Source organism: Papaver somniferum, chromosome 6 (genome assembly GCF_003573695.1).
Source record: "Papaver somniferum cultivar HN1 chromosome 6, ASM357369v1, whole genome shotgun sequence".
NCBI classification, from domain to species: Eukaryota; Viridiplantae; Streptophyta; class Magnoliopsida; order Ranunculales; family Papaveraceae; genus Papaver; species Papaver somniferum.
The window spans coordinates 124,005,762-124,024,152 of record NC_039363.1 but is presented as its reverse complement, the minus strand read 5'-3'; positions in this window follow the sequence as shown (position 1 = coordinate 124,024,152).

The following is an 18,391-nucleotide window of genomic DNA, read 5'->3' as shown; positions in this document are numbered from 1 at the left end:
ATATCCTGATACAACCTATTACATATTTGAGTAAGCATTAGTGCGCTTGGACTTGTGTCTTTATTCTGTATTATTCTGCCTGGACATGTTGTCCAATGGGCTTTCTGTCTTTCTTTTGTATATTTTTTGTAATTGATTTTTTAATTAATAAAAGTTGTTTTTTTTAAGAAAAAAACATTATTGTGTTCGCTACTTTTTCATATGTCTAATACTCATTCTCAAATTGGTTTTGTAAGTTTTCCCCATCCTAAAGCGTGAAGTTTTCTAACTGTTGAATCGTGTCCCCATAAAAAAATCTTGGTGATACGATCAATCTGTTTGTACACATGGGTGTGAAAAAATTATGTTTACATGAGGTGGTTTGAGGTGGTGTTAGCGATGTTTTGATGAGAACTAACCTCTCGGAAGGTATTAGGCACTTTTTCATCCACCCTTTGGATTTTCACGCTAGCCATTGAATCAAAACTAAAAATATGTAATGAAATGATCTTCCTTGATTGAAGTGGACTCCTAGTTTATAGGGGTTTGAAGTTGTTGAAATGCCGAAAAGTTGATGGAAATTGTTTATCTTATGTTGCTACGGGAGGTGAATAATTACGGATTTGGGTGTATTAATTAACTGGCCTGCTGAGGAACTATAGGATTGTAGCAAATTCTTTAGATGATTGTTACTTTTCGCGGAAGCTTTAAACGTGATGAGGAGATCATCTGCATATATCAAATGGGGGGCTATTTTTGAGATATGCGCAATCCTCCTATGCTCTTTTAGTTTTCCAGGTTTCCCAAGTTGGTGGACAGAATTTCTGCACAGATTATGAGAACCTAGGAAGATCGCTGGATCTTTTTCTAATATCTCTTGTCGGAATGATCCACCCGTGCGGTGTACCGTTAATGTTAATTATATAGTCTACAAAGATGGTCGGAAAACCAACTCTGGTGAGTCTGTTTTGATGAATCCCTATTCTAAACTTCCATAAGCCATCTGGATATCCAGTTTGAGAGTTATTTTTGGATCCTTAGTACAGGTTGAAGTTCTGATGTGATGGAATAACTCTCCTATGATTGCAATGTTATCGTGAATCAATCTTTGGGCACAAAAGAAATTTCATAAGGGACTGTAAAAAATGGAAGAAGCGGTCGAATTCTATTGACCAGAATTTCCGCAATGATTTTATAGGTGACATTACACAGTCCTATAGATCTGAATTGTGATGGCTTTGATGGATGATGTTGTTTTGGGACTAATGTAATATTTATGTGGTTCATGAGCGGGTTAATATTAAGATAGCTCATGCCCTACACCTTTCTAAAAAATAGTACAAGCTTCATATGTTTATTTAATACATTGAAGATCGTTAAATCTGTTATATATAACTCTCAGAGGTTGCTTTCACTCATTAAAATATGATAAAACAAATAAATTTTATTTCTCTAGTGATATGAAGTGGATCAACCTTGTGATCTTTAAAAATTACATTACATCCATGTTTCCAAATACTCAAATCATAGTTGCGGTCTTAACTACGCAATTTCCAACAATAGAATGGAACAAATTATCAGTCTGATATTGAACTGAAATGTTGTTTGAACATGAAAATATATTACTATACGAAAACCAAACCATATGAAAGAAGAAAAATAACAATTAAAAAACATATTAAGAAGATCTTAAATATTACTGTCGTTGTAAGGGCAACATGAACAACATGTTTTATGGGGTATCTTAGCCAATTTAATGTTGAGTGGAAAAATATTGGAATATAGTTTCCAAAGAAACAACTGAATTCTAGCCTGACATCTTAAATTCCAAATCGACCAAGAACAATTAATCTTCGATCATATCCACACTTGAACAAAAATAAAACACAGTAACAGAAGCACCAAAAATATTTTCAGGATTGCAGAACATATATACCGTGCTAAAAATTTATCATGCCATAATTTATATATCTTGTTTTTTTTTCCTAAGAAAACATGAAATTTAGTAAGAAAGATAAGTGTGTACATTATTTGAATCTGAAGAAATTTACTAAACAACTATATCAGGTGGATTGTCAATCCATCTGAAATCATACTAAATTTCCTACTAAAGTTCGTCGATTCATTCTTGTAGCCTGATTGCATCACCAACAAGAATACATGAATGCACACATGAAATGTTATTGAAGTTGCATGGATATAAATATATAATTCCTTTTAAGTCTGTCTCAAACAACACATTTTTTAATCCTAACTCCCACAACCAACTGATGGCTTCGTAGATAGTTATGCATTCTATACTTCAAAATATCCCATGTCCCCGAGATATTTTGCTCTGCATATTTCAAGAGTACCTGCATAATTCCTTAGTATTAGATTTATGCCATCTATTAGTCTTCATGGTTTGGTTAATTTCTTGTGCAACATAAATATGTTCATTGTTTTGCCTGCTAGATACATAAGCTGCTTGAAGTGGTGAAATCACTTTCTCCATGACCCTTTCCATTCGCTTGGCCATAAGTTTAAAGGTCAACTTACAGGTTGTATTATACAAATCAATTGGTCTGAATTCAGATGATGGTTGCGGTTGAAACCAATGTAATGTTTGAATTATTTACCTCCTTTGGAATATAAATAATATTAAAGAATTATTTCACCATCTCAATATTTTGTTTTCCTACTATATCCTAATGTGACTGAAAGAATCCTGGATGAAATTTATCTGAACCAGGAGCTTTCCACGGCTTCATGCATTATCTACGATAGTAAAAAATTATATATATAATCCCAAGGCTAGAGTACATCAACAGATTCATGATTACTCGAAAAGAATCAAGATATATATATATATATATATATATATATATATATAATACTTCTGAGGACCTTAGAGTGCTGAATTATTTTTTAGTGGAGTACATGAAAGTAAATATTTTTCTAGAGTAGTCCGAATCCTGGTGATATATTACTTTGTTGTGATAGGACAACTATTGACAATTACGGGTTTCGTTGGTGTTGGTGTTGTGGCTAGATAATAGTTGTAGGGTATCAGGGGCAGTCATCTTTGGTTTTGGCATCTTTACGAATTATATGGATGAATTATCGACCATTATTTTTTGCTTGGAAAAAGACGGAACAATAGATTAGGATCGGTGTTAGTCCACCCTGACTCACGCAGTCCAATGCAAATTCTAGCAAGTAATAATGTGCCATGGTTTTTGAGGTGTAAGTGGTTAACAACTTATGCAGAAGTACAAATATGTTATGTGCCAACATGCTTATAGGGAGTTACACTTCGTGGCTGATGCTTTGAAGAAAAAAAAATGTTGTGTTCTTGTTGTTGGAGAAAGGGTTACTTATGAAGGAAAGCCCGAATTTATTATAATATCAAAGTACCTGTAATTTCTTACTTCAGATTCAAGTTGTTAGTAAGAGGGTTGGCTTGTCATACTTTCTATTATTTTTTGTAATTATCTTGTATATTTCCTTTTTATATTTTTAATATTACCTTTGTCTTGCTCATAAATGTAGGTAGGAACCTACCTCCGAATTTGTTCGAGGGCTTGAAGTAGTGTTTATATCATTTAAATAAGAAGTAAGGAGTTTCTCCAATTATGTCATGCTTGTACACCAGTTTCCATCTTCATTTTTAAGTGCAACTACATTATTCATGTTCTGCTTTTATTAACAGAGGTATGTAAGTGTTTGGTGTTTCTATTTGTGTCTAGATAGTATTTACTTTAACAGATTCAGAGTTTTTCATTTTTCTATCTTCATCATGTATTTGTTGTCATTTTTCTATCTTCATTTCCACTTCTTCAAACGTTTTTGTGTTGGAGTTATTACTAGCCGAATGTTGCAGGGATTCCAATTGTTTGTAAACTTCTAAGTATTTGTTTGAATGTAACCAAATTTATCTTTGTTCCATCTAGCCAAAATTTTTCTAGTTTGCTTAAGTTTCCTTGTCACTCGAAATCCCGTTGAGTCATTGACCTTCCAATTCCAATAAATTATGATTTATTCTTTATGAGTTTTCATTCTCCCAACATTGGAAGTATTTCTGTCCTTTATTTAAACAACATTATATCTCGTTATGTCAAAAAGAATAGGGGTATGATCACTCCTGAGTCGTGGAATATGAAATAAACAAGAATCAGGAAAAAGAAAATTTTCAATCTCCATGCGAAAGACCGGAAAATTGCGTCTGAAACGCCCAATCGTGCATGACGAAACTCCTCGATACGCCACTCTTATGCTACTGACTGGGTTTCAAAGATTCAATTATCATTTGATAATTACACGTCCATTTGATCTTGCAAGCATGCTTGGAAATCGTGATCCCTCAAACACAGCTTCCACACTGTCCTAATTTACCCTTGTTCAACGAAGGGTTCAAAGCCTAGAAGGATAATGCTAATGAATTTTGCATGTATCATGGGATTCCGACCATTGTCCAGGCATAATGCATGCCTTGGACTCGCACGTTGGACATTGCAAGCCTATTTCCGTTTTCTTACTTCTCTTACAACTAATCTTTCAAATATTCGATTGTATGTTCGACATTGAACTGAATGCGTGCAGTTATATTTCTCATTCCAAGGATGCATCACTCAAGATCATGTAGTTCATTCCTTGGATCATGTTTGGGATGCAAGTGGATTAAGTAAGCTCTCCTAACTTGCAATATCTGATATCTTTCTTTTCTGGCCATGCCTCATCCGTAATTGGTGCATGCCTACGTTGAACGACTTGCTATGAAGTATGAGCGCTTTTTTTTTGATAAGTCAAAAATTGTATTAATGAATATCAATATTGACAACAAAATTTTACAAGAAAAGAGGTCAGAAAAACCCCCAAAACTTGCAAACTATTTGAATCTAAAATAAGTTATATTTGGGAATTCTACTGAATTTAAAAAAACAGGCCTTCCTTCATAGTGCATTCCTACACCATTATCAAGAAGACAACCCTTTTTAGCCATGTTGTCAGCTGCGAAATTCGCCTCCCTGTAGGTATGAACAAACCTAACAGTCTCATAATTTCTAACAATTGCTAGCCATCTTTGCCTTGCAAACCAAGGTAAATTAGTGTTTCTCAAAGCTTCAACCACACTATAGGAATCAGAATGAATACAAGATCTTCTTACACCCCATCTAGTAGCCCACTCAAGACCAATAATAACTCCATACAGCTCTGCCAGAAAATTTGTAGGACGCATCTCTGGCCACGACTCCCGCACTAGCGCTGCCTGGGTTACCTCTCGCCGCCCCATCACAATATAGAAGGATCTCATCTTCATTCGGAGGCTGCCAGAAACACTCTACCGGATGGTGTTGCTTAATACTTCTATGCCAAAATCTAAAATAATCAAGAATGGCAATGTCCTCAGCATTATTCCTCATATGGCCATTGATAGGAACGAAAGTGCGACGCATTTTAACCCATAAATACATTAGCGAGGTCTCATTATTTCTCTAATAAAATTGTTTTAGTTGTTTTTGGAAGAATAAGCTCTTGTGGAGAATTGGCTCGAAAAAATGTTATTTGCACCCAAAGGACACGTGTTATTCGGACTCTCATTGTTGGTTAAGGGTCACCTCAATTACTAAGGGGAACTCAAATTACTATCGGCACCCCAGCAGCAGGATAAGGGGCATCCTTCATCTTCTCCATTTCAAATCTGGTTTTTGGCGGGAAAATGGCTACAGAATTAGGGTTCCGGTTTTGGAGGTGTTTGGGTGAGACTAAATGGCTGAAATCAAATGGGTTTGTTCCTACCGACTAAGCAAAGATGGTAATACGCTCCGATTCAGTTATGTTTGGCTGGGATATCACCGATTGATGAAAACAGAAAGAACAAATTTTGGCGGGAAAATGCAGGTTTGAACTGCGAGATTTGCTGTTATGGATTTGAAGGACTTCCAGTGATAATCAGTCGGTCTAATGGATTATATTGGGCCTATTACTCTTAAACAGGTCTGGTATGTCCATCATATTTAAAAGAATAGGGCTATTCCGCGGTTTTGAAGAAATCAGAGATTGCGTGTTTTCTTTTGAAAACCCGATATTGCTGTTCTGGGTTTGAACGGTTTCTAAGGAGATTAAAACACTAAAATAAGTTGGATAAGTCATGTTACACTCGAACAGGATAGGTAAGTCCATCAGAACCGGTAAATTTGGGCTTTATCGTTGGATTGAAACAAACAGAGGACACGAGTTTTTCACGGGATTTATTTGAGTTACAGCGAGTTTGAGACGTGTACTGAACGTGTTTGGAGAAGTTTAGCTGTAATTTGGAGCATGACTGAGATAAATAAGGAAGGTTGGACAGCTGCAGATGCGTGGATGAAGAAGAAAATATCCTGAGAATATTTTTGTTTACTGTCGAGTAATAGAAGATTTCTGGGAGTGATTGAGCGTGATTTCTTGGTGATGTTGGCTGTATAAAGGGTTTACGGGAATCATACAAGGATGATGGAGAGTTGGGGAGAAGACCAGAGGGTTGCAGAGAAGATTTCTCTGCTGCTGCAGAGAAGAAGAAGAAGAAGAAGAAGAACATTTGACGCCTACTGACTGTCGCAGAGAACTGTCGTTTATAAAAAATACTCGTAATAGTCAGTTTGGCACGCTTGTTTTGAATTTGCAACATCTCTTGTAACGGTGACTTCTGTAACGTCAATACAACGTTGCAGTTTCATTGTAATATTAGTTTTCTTCAATAAAAACACCATTTGAGCTATAAATTATATTTTTGAGTGTGTTTTCATTATGAGAAGCTAAACCCCAACACTGGATCGACGGAGGAAGCCGAACTTCATACATGGGTGAATTTATTTTATTTTCTATATGACTTTTGCACTAATTAAAATAGAATTATGATTTGAATTAATTAGTTATCATTTTATTTGATGGGTCATACTTGCTTAGATGTTTGATGTTCCATGCTTACGATTTATAACTAATATTTTGAGAATCTACCTTGGTTTCTTAAAATAAGAGTCTTTGTTACTTTATTTATTGAGCGATAATTGTTGAGAATAAATAATTGAACCTCATGTTATGAATTCGGTGGAATCCTAGTCCCAGTAAATCTTTCTTTTCTTTATTATTTTCATTAAACCTTTAAATTTAATCTTCACAAGTCTTAGAGTTCGAATCTTATTACTACAATGACAAGCAAAAAAAACCTCTTCATTTTGGTGCCGCCGACGCGGATTTGTTTTTAGATTATTTTTTAGGTTTATTTTTATTTATTTTGTATAGTATTTTCATTTCATTTTAGATTTTATTTTTTTCTTTTTTATGCGTTTCTTTTTGTATTTGTTTTCAGAGACTTTTTGAGGATGATGACGTCTTCTGAGGAGACGTCACCTAAGATGACTCTGGCAGAATATAAGCGTAGAAAGTCAAATTATCAGGAAACCTCATCTGAGATGACGCTTGCTAAATATAAGCGTAGGCAACAATATGGAGTTTCTACTCCACATGTGGTAAGTAAAGAATCACCTTTAACAATATATGAAAAGTATTACAAACACACACCGCCTAGTTTGGAACAAAGATTGAGAGTTCTTGAATGTCAAAGATTATATGCTGATGATGATGAGTCTTGCAGTGACTCTCTGTTCCAAACAGAACATATAGATGACCCTGTGGATGATTGTGTGGATGATTTTCCTAATTCCATAGACAAATCCATCCCACAAGATAATTCACCCAACTTAGAGGTTGTTTCTAGACCCCTAGACTTCCAAAAGTTGCCTAATTTAGGGTTAGAATTGTGTGCTTCTAAAGTGTTGTTGGATTACTTTGCATCTAAGTACCCAGAGAACTTGCCTATTCCTGATATCGTGCATGAGCCAATTGAAAATTTCCCAGTCCCAATAATTTCCCCATATTATGTTCTTTACACACTTCCTTGTGTTGTAAAAACTTGGTTTGGAGGTAAGTCTCTGTTTTTGATAGTTTTAGTGTCTCCGCATCGTGATAACATAAGTGTGAAGCTGTCATTTGTAAATGTTGTATTTTGGTTTGATCCCCAAATTTTCAGGTTAGTTTATGGGGATCCTTTTTGTATATTCCAGTAGGTGTATTTTTTTTTATATTTTTATATTTTTATATTTTCGTTTACTTTTTGCATTTCCCATATTAATATTTGCGTTGGATGACTGAATTACATTGAGGACAACGTAATGTTTAAGTGTGGGGGAGAGGTTAACCTTTTACTTTATTTTTTCAGGAAATTCCTTGCAAATCATGACCAGCTGTGTAGCGGGTCTGTTCCCTTTTCTTGCATGTTATGACCATCTGTGTAACGGGTCTAAAAAAAAACTAAAAAAATATATAAAATAAAATAAAAAAAAATAATAATAATTTTATTGTTACGGTTATGACCAGCTGTATAGCAGGTCTTTTCTTTTTTCTTGCATCATATGACCAGCTGTGTAGCGGGTCTAAAAAAATATATTTATAAAAAAATAAAATAAAATTATGACCAGCTGTGTAGCAGGTCTTTTCTCTCTCTTATTTTATGATCAGCTGTGTTGCGAGTCAATGTTCTGTTTTGCTCGAGGACTAGCAAAATATAAGTGTGGGGGAATTTGATAAGCACGAAAGTGCGACGCATTTTAACCCATAAATACATTAGCGAGGACTCATTATTTCTCTAATAAATTTGTTTTAGTTGTTTTTGGAAGAATAAGCTCTTGTGGAGAATTGGCTCGAAAAATGTTATTTGCACCCAAAGGACACGTGTTATTCGGACTCTCATTGTTGGTTAAGGGTCACCTCAATTACTAAGGGGAACTCAAATTACTATCGGTACCCCAGTAGCAGGATAAGGGGCATCCTTCATCTTCTCCATTTCAAATCTGGTTTTTGGCAGGAAAATGACTGCAGAATTAGAGTTCCGGTTTTGGAGGTGTTTGGGTGAGACTAAATGGCTGAAAGCAAATGGGTTTGTTCCTACCGACTAAGCAAATATGGTAATACGCTCCGATTTAGTTATATTTGGCTGGGATATCACCGATTGATGAAAACAGAAAGAACAAATTTTGGCGGGAAAATGCAGGTTTGAACTGCGAGATTTGCTGTTATGGATTTGAAGGAGTTCCAACGATAATCAATCGGTATAATGGATTATATTGGGCCTATTACTCTTAAACAGGTCTGGTATGTCCATCATATTTAAAAGAATAGGGCTATTCCGCGGTTTTGAAGAAATCAGAGAGTTGCGTGTTTTTCTTTTGAAAACCCGATATTCCTGTTCTGGGTTTGAACGATTTCTAAGGAGATTAAAACACAAAAATCAATTGGATAAGTCTTGTTACACTCGAACAGGATAGGTAAGTCCATCAGAACCGGTAAATTTGGGCTTTATCGTTGGATTGAAGCAAACAGAGGACACGAGTTTTTCACGGGTTCTATTTGAGTTACAACGAGTTTGAGACGTGTTTGGAGAAGTTTAGATGTAATTTGGAGCATGACTGAGATAAATAAGGAAGGTTGGACAGCTGCAGATGCGTGGATGAAGAAGAAAATATCCGGAGAATATTTTTATTTACTGCCGAGTAATGTAAGATTTCTGGGAGTGATTGAGCGAGATTTCTTGGTGATGTTGGCTATATAAAGGGTTTACGGGACTCAGACAAGGATGACAGAGAGCTGGGGAGAAGACCAGAGGGTTGCAGAGCAGATTTCTCTGCTGCTGCAGAGAAGAAGAAGAAGAAGAAGAAGAAGAAGAAGATGAACATTTGACGCCTACTGACTGTCGCAGAGAACTGTCGTTTATAAACAGTACTCGTAACATTTAGTTTGGCACGCTTGTTTTGAACTTGCAACAGTTCTTGTAACGGTGACTTCTGTAACGTAAATACAGCGTTGCAGTTTCATTGTAATATTAGTTTTCTTCAATAAAAACACCATTTGAGCTATAAATTATATTTTTGAGTGTGTTTTCATTATGAGAAGCTAAACCCCAACACTGGGTAGACGGAGGAAGCCGAACTTCATATATGGGTGAATTTATTTTATTTTCGATATGACTTTTGCACTAATTAAAATAGAATTATGATTTGAATTAATTAGTTATGATTTTATTTGAAGGGTCATACTTTCTTAGATGTTTGATGTTCCATGCTTACGATTTATAACTAATATCTTGAGAATCTACCTTGGAAAAAATAAGAGTCTTTGTTACTTTATTTATTGAGCGATAATTGTTGAGAATAAATAATTGAACCTCATGTAATGAATTCGGTGGAATCCTAGTCCTAGTAAATCTCTCTTTTCACTAGGATCGGTTCCCTTTCCATTACAAGGATCGGTTCCCTTTCCCTTACTAGGATCGGTTCCCTTTCCCCAAGGTCGGACATAATCTGATCATACCACAGGTGATTACTTAAGATTGGCTTAACTAATAAAATTTATACCAATACATAAGTCAGGACTTTGTGAATAGTTCTACCAAGAACACAACAAGTTGTGAGCGGTTATACTCTATCACACATATTGGTTGTTCATAAGATATGCAATGAATAACAAAACCAATAACTTCTGGCAATTTCCTTTTTGGTTCACAAACAAGTTTATGAACTTACTTCCTTAGAACACATGCGAACATTGTTCCCTAGGATGAAATCCTCACCTCATACCCATACATAATCACAATAGAATTCAAATGATTATGGTGATGTCTTATCTACAAAGTTTAATGGTTAAGCAATAAACCTCGTATTGTATTCCTTAATACTAAGTCTATCTAAGAGTTCATATATGCTTCGCAGTTATGTTTTCAATATGCACGACTTGAAAGATACATTAGGGAATGAAACAGTTCAAGTCAAATATCACTAACCTCAAGTGGGATGATTGTTGTCGTTGTAGCTCCTTGCTTCTTCAAATCTTCAAGACTTCACAATAATCGTAATGTCTCATATCCTAATACTTTCAAGCTAACCTATACGAAGTTTAACTCTAGTACATAATCAAGCGACTCTTAACATGAGTTTTGAGTCACAAAAATATGACAACCAAACTTGACATACCAAAGCTTGGTGGGTTCAACCGAGCAATGCTCTAACAATCTCCCCCTTTGTCAATTTTAGTGATAAAACTCTTACATCATATGGATAAACAAATTACAAGAATTCATTACACTCCGCTTGATTCCCGATTCAACAGCACAGTAAAACTTCTTACATTCAATCCTTGAAAATGCCGTTGTTGACATTATAATAACAAAGAAAATACTCCCCCTAAGGAACATAGGTAGATATTCAATCCGCACGTCTTTGTGATATCAATCTATATGACATGTTACTCCCCCTTAGTCTGTGCTTTCACTCTTTCATTAGATAAAACATTCAAGTACCAATGTTCTTTTCCCTAGCGATGCCAATCAATATAAAATCAATACCAGCACTACCTATTTACTCCATATATTTCTCCCCCTTTTTGTCACAAAAATGACAAAGAAACGAAAAAATAAAGGACAACACGAAAAGAATCTTACAAATCTCAGAATAGACTTGCAAACCTGTAGAGTTAGGAACGAGGGTTCCACACATCATGTTCTGATAACCACTATTAAAACCGAAACTACAAGTAGTCGTATTTTGATATTTTACCAAGAAAACAATTGTCCGAAATAATTTTTTCCATTTAGTTTAGCAAACCAAAAACAACTAATCACATTAGTCCCTTTGCTAAACCGATTGTTCAAAAATAACCGCTTAATTCGATAAGACCAAAATAAAGATAAACTCCATTTTTCTCATCAGGTTCTAATTATCCATAAACTTAGACCTTTCAATTTTAAACAAGCCAAACACTAGGTTAGTTAACTAGTATTTCCTTGTTTAGGCATTCGATTAGACTTGAATAACCGAAACCTCACTTTGATAAGACAAACTAAGATCAGAATTAACTTAGTTTCTTATCAGGAATATAATTGGACTAAACAACTCATCCCGTACACATATTATTTCGTTAAGCCATAAATAATTCATACAAACCAAAATAATTCAACTTGCATAATTATTTACCTCAATCGGAAGCAATTGTAACAACATAGACATTAAAAGCACCGCAATTGCACCGTAATTTTGTAAGCCTAAACAATTGATACCATACAAAAGCAAGATAACAATAGTTTTTCTTAATCGGAACCAATTGAATCACACACACATAAATTGTACCGAAATTTTGTAAGCCTTTACGATTGATACCACACAATAAAGCAAGATAACAATAGTTTTTCTTAACAGGAACCAATTGAAACACACATCTACACACACATCATAGAATAAATATCAATTGAACCTAAATTTTTTTAAGCAAAAACAACAAATATATATAATATAAACTCAGGCTTTTCTTAAACAGGAAAACAATTAACTAACAAGATTGTTACCTCAAATTTCGCATCCACTTCTCCAATATGATAGCATCTTCGTCCAGGGAGAATTGATATCGGAATATCACCACGTTGTCATCCTTATGCATAAACAAAAGAATAACAACTCACCTCAACCTTTACCAGAGAAAGGTTGAAAACCGGTTTTAACAATTGCAAGCAAAAGTTGAAAACCGTCGAAACACATATGCTTTTATGCTAAACCAAAACCGATTCAACATATTGTGACTTTTTCACATACTGTTTCTATTAGAACCCCTCATGATCCTTTTATAAAGCCTACATACTAGGGCTAGAACTTAATCCCGCTAAATCAAAAAGTCACCCAAACCATAATAAGGGTTCACAATATATGAGATCGAATATTAAGATAGTAAAACTGAAATCAAACATCTCATAAATCAATTTGCAATACACCATAAATGTTTAACATAAAATCAAGTATTGCAATTACCTCAATCTTGTAGGAAATTGAATTACGAAAACAACGCAAAAAGAATGAGGTCATTCCGAGTTCGGACGAAGAAGTTATGTGCAAAACAGTTTTTACACTTCTTCGTAAGGGGACCTCTCACTAGTATCGGTTCCCTTACCATGACATGGTACTAGGATCGGTTCCCTCACTATGACATGGTACTAGGATCGGTTCCCAAGAGTTACTTGTGACAAATCACAATACTGAACTGTTTTTCGACATAACTTTTGCATACGATGTCCGAATTCAGTGATTTTTGGCTCGTTTTGACCACAAAGCAAGAGCTACATATATATGATCAGTATATATCAACATCATAAACTCACAATTACCGTTTCTTTCAAAACCAAAATATAGATAGAGAAAGTATGACTATAGCAGAAAACAAATCTCCTAAAGATATTAATTAGTCATAAAGTAACCGAGAGATAATGTGCTCAGTTTTTCATGTGATTCCTCACCTTTTAAAAATATTGAGCACTAATGGTGAGCATGCACATTCTAACACAACTAGGTTGTGTTGAGTTGATCCTTGTCTTGTTCGTCACGAGTGACTAAGATGGAATCATCATTCTTGACCTCTTGATTGGTTTGTTTTCTTTTGTTCCATCTCTTGTTTTTATTCTTTGACTTGTGATGTAGAGTGTTATTATCACAACCTTTACTAGTACAAGAGATTTCAGACATAATGTCTTTCTTTATCCTTTCAAGAAGACTCTTGTAATTATTGTCACCAACAATTAACAGCTGAGAGTCATTCTTGTGACTAACTTTTGGTCCCTTCTTGGCTATGGAGGACTTAGGGACCCATTTAGAGTTGGGTTTCGCAGGAGCAGCTTTCTCCTTTACTATACCATTAGGACCATCGCCCTTTTGAATATTTTGCGAAACATCCTTTCTCCAATTTGGAACATCAGATCTTGTCTTTGCATTTACAAAGTTATCTCTCTTTCTATATCCGGGTCTTTTATGAGATGACCTTGTCGAGTGATATGCAAAATTTGAACTATTATTATAATAATTCTTTTGCCTAAACTTATTAGGACAATAACGATCTGAGTTCTTATGAGTAGAAAACTTAGCCAATTCGTTTGATACAAAAGAAAGTGCATCTTGCATCTTACGAACTTTGCATCCCCATTGCAAGTGTCCTTTATTTCCACAATAATAACAATGCTTAGTATAAATATACGAAGTATGAGTTTTAATGTTACCTTTTTGTGGATCCTCTTGCATTGGAGCTCGAAGAGTTTTCTTCTTCTTCTCCATGTTCAACGTTGTTGCTTTCTTGACATTAGTGGAAGCCTCTGATTGAGAAGAATTTTTAGCTTTAACAAATTTTACCTCTTTGTTAATATTTGAAACATCTATTCCCTTATAGCCCAATCCTCGTGTATCACGATGATTTCTACTTTCTTCTAACATTGAGGTTAACTTGTTTGAGCTTTCATTGGATTTTTTCAGTTCCAAATTTTCTTCTTCCAACGTCTTGATTTTATCAAGAGCACCGACTAGATCAGCCTCAAGGTGTTTTTATCGTGAGAGATATACACCTTCTTTCTCTTCAAAACTCTTTTGTTGAGAGTTAATCCTTGCATCAGATTCAACAAGTTTCTCTCCCAACAAGTGAATTTTTTCTAGAACAACATCACGCTCTTTCTCTAACAATTTTGTTTGAGAGAGACTAGCACTGGATTTTTCTTCAAGACCCTGTACTTGTCGAGAATTAAACATTGCTTCCGATTCAACACGTTTCTTTGCTGACAAAAACAGTTCTCTTCGAAGATTTTCACATTCTAATTTCTTAGAATTTAGATCGTTTATACGATCTTTAAGAAGATAATCATAGTTTTGGAAACCAATATAATAACCTTGAAAAACCTTCTTCAATTTATTGTTCTCACGACAAAGAGGAGTCATAAAACCAAGAAAATCCGAAGTTCTCAGATTTTCATTTTTCAAATGTTCCAGCAGTTTAGAGTATTCTAAGATATCCTCTTCTACTTCTTGTTCAAAATCTGAGTCATCATCATCGGAAATTTCATCTAACCCTTCTTGTAGACGTATTTTCCAATCGTCATCGGTTTCTACATTATTAACAAGATTAACTTGTCTCGTAGAATCTCTAGAGATGATTTCTTCAGATATTGAATCGTAGATGCCATCATAAAGTGTTAATTCAGAACTCTTGATGTCTTGCTTTAGTTAACTGAATCATTAGTTAGATTCAATTCTTATAGGTTGGATCGCACCAAACACAGATTGTTAGATCTTTTTGTGTTTTCCTGCTCTGATACCAATTGAAAAGGCAAGGGTACCCAAATATACCTCAAGCTAAAACTTTTCCTACCTATAAGTCCTTTCTCCGAAAGTGATTGTTTATGGACTGAGTCCAGACAATACAACTAATCGGTTCACACTTCGTGTGATCGTATATGGATACGAGATCGAGACAATACAACAACGAAGTATGTTTACTTGATACAAAGGTTCGGACTTAACCAAATACAATAGGATTGATTATCAAGTAAATAGGAATTAACGTTTGTGTAATTTAGTTTAATTATAATAAAATAATTATAATGCGTAAAATAAAAGTAAATGACACGGCAAGATTTTGTTGACGAGGAAAACTGCAAATGCAGAAAAACCCCGGGACCTAGTCCATAATTGAATACTCTCAGGATTAAGCCGCTACACAAAATTACACTAACTTCGTATAGTTGAGACCAAGTAACTAACCCCATAGTTCACCTAGTTCCGTCTGTATTCCCACGCCTCCAACTTATAAATAAGTCACGTACTTGGATCAATCCCTTTGGTTCGTATTCCAAACAGTAAAGGAACAAGAAATATGTTTGGTATCAACTCTATTCAACCAAGTGACATGAGTCGGACAAAGGCTCTTCTGTTTATCTCAACATAAACTCGTTCGTCATGTCTAGATCTATCTTATGTTTAATCACCCAAAGCTAATCGATTAAGATTAATCCAACAACACCTTTAATCCGAAGAACCGTGTTGATGCCGATCTACTCAATTAATAAATCCAATCTACCACAAGGATGAACCGATTATTAATTGGATCCTCTTTTACCGAAACAAGTATTGTGCACACCAAATATTGTAAAACCCAAGTCAGATCCTCAATATCTTCTTTGTCTTCAAATCTTCTTAAATATTCAATAAAAACCTGCACACAATCACTTGAATCTCTTGTGATCAATCACGCACATAACGGAGTATGTTAACAATGGATTATCACAAGATCGTCTTTAGAACTAACAACAGTCTAAAGATCCCTGACGAAACTATGAACTAGTTTGAGTGAATCTTATATCAGAAGAGAAGATTCTCAAGAATAAACAAACTAGGTGCAATCAGATTTCAACCACCGTTAGTCAATCAAATCAATCGAAAACAAAGATAAACCGCAATTATCTAATTTCCCACCAACGGGTGGCGCTAGAGATTCTCAATCCCAAAAAATACTTTAAACTGAGCGGCCGTAAGACATTTCACCTAATTAGATTACTCTCCTCTCCGATAGGCGGTTACACCAGTAACAACAACAAAAGAGTAAATCGGTTGTTACGAAGGATTAGTTTGATAGAAAGGCAAACTTCGTGTATTTATAAACAAGGAAGTTTGGACACCAAGGAATTTCCAAAACCGAAAATATTCTCAAGATATTCATTAAAGCAAAAATTCGGTTTCCATAATTCCTGGAAATGCTCTGTCCAAAAATAACGATCGAAATCTCTCGGAAAATCTAATTAGTAAATGCACATTACTAATTCTGTAATTTCCCTACAAAATGAAATTAATAACCTTAATTAAAAGATTCTTAACTTATTTATGTTTCGATCCTGGGATTCTCTTCCCTTAGCCGTTAAGGAATATCTTTGAACAATTATAGAAATAAACATTCACAGCACGTGTTCAAAGTTTGTCGACATCTTTACTTTGTAAGTTCTCTTTCACACTTACAACCTTGAAACCATTTTCCACACTTCCAAACAAGTTTAGAATTGGTTCATATGACTTTCAAGAATTATGTGATTGATCAAACCAACATTCAATCACAATCATGGGTTTAACGGTTCTACCAAAACAAGTTTCGGTTCTACCTCCATGTGAGTACTACGCATAGTCACACTAGCTTCCCAAAGATTCGGTTGACTAGGTATTAGGATCGTTTCTCCATATAAATATGGTATCTAACTTATATGTGTTGCACATGTCCATAGGATCGGTTCCTCTTTCTGCTATAAACCTTGCTGCACCCCATACAATGATCGGTTCCCCTTGATGTACTGCACCGCTTACAAGGATCGGTTCCCTTTCCCTTACTAGGATCGGTTCCCTTTCCCTTACAAGTATCTGTTCCCTTTCCCTTACTAGCATCGGTTCCCTTTCCCCAAGGTCAGACATAATCTGATCATACCACAGGTGATTACTTAAGATTAGTTTTACTAATAAAAGTTATACCAATACATAAGTCAGGACTTTGTGAATAGTTCTACCAAGAACACAACAAGTTGTGAGCGGTTATACTCTATCACACATACTGGTTGTTCATAAGATATGCAATGAATAACAAAACCGATAACTCCTGGCAATTTCATTTTCGGTTCACAAACAAGTTTATGAACTTACTTCCTTAGAACACATGTAAACATTGTTAACTAGGATGAAATCCTCACCTCATACCCATACATAATCACAATAGCATTCAAATGATTATGGCAATGTCTTGTCTACAAAGTTTAATGGTTAAGCAATAAAACTCGTATTGTATTCCTTAATACTATGTCTATCTAGAGTTCACATATGCTTCGAAGTTATGTTTTCAATATGCACGACTTGAAAGATACATTAGGGAATAAAACAGTTCAAGTCAAATATCACTAACCTCAAGTGGAAGGATGATTGTTGTCGTTGTATCTCCTTGCTTCTTCACATCTTCAAGACTTCGCAACACTTGTAATGTATCATATCCTAATACTTTCAAGCTAACCTATACGAAGTTTAACTCTAGTACATAATCAAGCGACTCTTAACATGAGTTTTGATTCACTAAAATATGACAACCAAACTTGACATACCAACACTTAGTGGGTTCAACCGAGCAATGATCTAACACGTACAACCCGTGATACTTCAATATAAATATAAACAATATAATGCAGAAAAGAAATAAAAAAGACACTAGAAATCTTGTTTACGAGGAAATCGCAAATGCAGTAAAACCCCGGGACCTAGTCCAAAATTGAATATCAATCAGTAATAAGCCGCTACAGATTCTAGCATACTATTAGAACCTAGGACTGCAATATAGCTGAGACCGAATCTACTATCACAGCGATTCATTTACAGTCGCGCTCCTTACGCTTCTTGAATCCCGCAAGACTCCACGCAATTGATTCCCTTGGCAGACGTCCTTTACATCTTAAGAGTTGCTTCAACTCAATTGAAAGCTTTAAACTAATCTGCCTCCCATAGGTCAGCATATATGTGAT